The sequence below is a fragment of the Teleopsis dalmanni genome, chromosome 1 (assembly GCF_002237135.1).
Source record: "Teleopsis dalmanni isolate 2A chromosome 1, ASM223713v2, whole genome shotgun sequence".
Lineage (NCBI taxonomy): Eukaryota > Metazoa > Arthropoda > Insecta > Diptera > Diopsidae > Teleopsis > Teleopsis dalmanni.
This window is the reverse complement of record NC_051846.1, coordinates 114,404,668-114,406,764: the sequence shown is the minus strand read 5'-3', so window position 1 is coordinate 114,406,764 and position 2,097 is coordinate 114,404,668. Positions and strand designations below refer to the sequence as shown.

General features: G+C 27.6%; 1 long non-coding RNA gene across 1 annotated transcript; it reads left to right on the top strand.

Moving 5' to 3' along the window:
- Positions 1–548: 548 nt before the first annotated feature.
- Positions 549–1,636, top strand: LOC119673265. Its single transcript, XR_005252031.1, has 2 exons — positions 549–665; positions 1,260–1,636. It is a non-coding gene; the product is annotated as an uncharacterized LOC119673265 (long non-coding RNA).
- Positions 1,637–2,097: the final 461 nt, after the last annotated feature.

Sequence of the window (2,097 nt, the reverse complement as noted above, 5' to 3'; positions counted from 1 at the left end):
ATATATTTGAAATATTAAAACATATATTTATATATATACATATATTATATATATATCTTTTATATATTTATCAAATAAAAACAAAGATTTTATTAAATACTGCCTTCCTCAGTGGCTTTGTTCATAGCTCAGCTGTTTTTTGTTTACATTTTATAAATAAAACATATGACACATATTTTCAAAATTGATCATTTCCCTTGTGGAAAATTTATTTATTCACATATTATTTATTTTTTATAAATGAGCTTATTTATATGAACACACTTTGTATGGTAAGGTATATCATCCTTATTAGTGGCTATAATGAACAAAACCGCCTAAATGACACTATGTGAATGTGCTATAAAATTTCAGTTCACAACCCTGTTTTACTCCTAAATAAATTTGCTTAAAAGCAAACTTAAAAAGAAAGTGTTAGAAGTTGCTAACGCGACTACGAAATATTATACAGTTTTCAAATGCTTAGTAAAAAACTTATAATTAAATCAATGAAATTTTAAGAATGCTCAATAGTGAAAAATGTTAAATCTGAATAAATAGGTAACAAAATTATTTCAGTTCGTGTCACTTTTTTACATAAAATTTTTATTTGTGCAATATGTGAATTAAAAAGAGATAGAAAGCGATTTTTGTTGCAAAAGCTAGAAGCAGAACGAAGCTGCCAGGTACAATATAATCCAATAACAAAAGGTTTGCATTAAATGCTGATCAATTTTGAGCATATAACAAAGACAGATGTTTTTTTCATTCACTTCTCATATTGTTGTACGGATTTTTTTGCAAAATATCAGAATTTCGTTATTATTTTTGTCGTTCTAGAGTTATTTATTGAAATTTCTCAACTAAAAAAAAGACTTTTGCAGATGTGTGTATATATGTATGGTAATACCTTTCTGGTTCCTACCTTATTCCACATTCTTGAGTATTGTGGTTTTGATTTCAGTTTTCGTACTGTTGGGGAAAGTGATTTTGGTTTGTCCCAAGTCCTTTACTCAAGTTTTTTTGCATAAAATGCGTACAAATAATTGTAAGAGAAATGAAATTTGTTATGTTAATTAAGAAATTGCTAGGAATCTTTGAATGAGATTTTGTAAATATTTAAACTGCTTATCAAATCGGGTTCTCTATAACTTTGTATCTGTTTTGTTTCATGCGTCGTGCATTTTGTGTAGTAAATAAAAAAAAATTGTGTTAATTTAGAAATAACAAATGAAACCATTCAAATGTTAACAATTTTATGATTGATTTAATCATTTCAGTGCAGTAGTTATTCCGATTTTATAGTTAAAAGTGAGTTGACACATAAATAAATTTAGACGGCGAGTTCAGTGTTCTAAACACCGAATCTCAACGAGCCAACCGTCTCTAAATTAATTTAGTGAACTCAAAATATTGGCTTCAATTCGCAATAAAATAAATCGTGAAGCAGAACATTTATGAAAAATAGCCTTGGATTGTGCTACCGAGTCTAACTGCCCACACAAGAACCCACTTTATTTTGTCACGAAATGGCATGTTTAAACACTTTAAAGTTAGAAATAAAAACTCTGGAAAAAATATTTACTAAAAGTCATGAGCGCTTCCAAATTCTTAACTCGAGTGTGGACGAACTGACCTGTCGGTTTATTGGGAGAAATGGAAAACGATATGACATTCACGCAAATATAACGGTAAGTAAAATCAAATACTAATCAAGTTTCAATACTTATTTTCATATGATAAATGAACAATTAAAAACCATAAATGCTTATTTAAATTTGGGATTGATAATGAAATTGGACTAAGAAGCATTCAAATTTATAAATCTATAGATAGATTCAGATACATCTGAAAATTGCTTGTTGAGATTCGGAATGTAAAAATATCTTCGATTTTTATTAGATATGTAGTGCAGTACCTATATTCACTAAGGAAATAAATAACAACTCTACTAGGTTCAATAAACGGGAATATTTTTATTATTTAATATGAGGGATAATCAATATGTATTGTTTTGAAATTCTAAGTTTGAAATATTCCTAAACAATTATTATAGGGTCAATAATCGATACTTGGGGTTCATATATAAATGTTTCTGATGATACTTGTTATGCATAC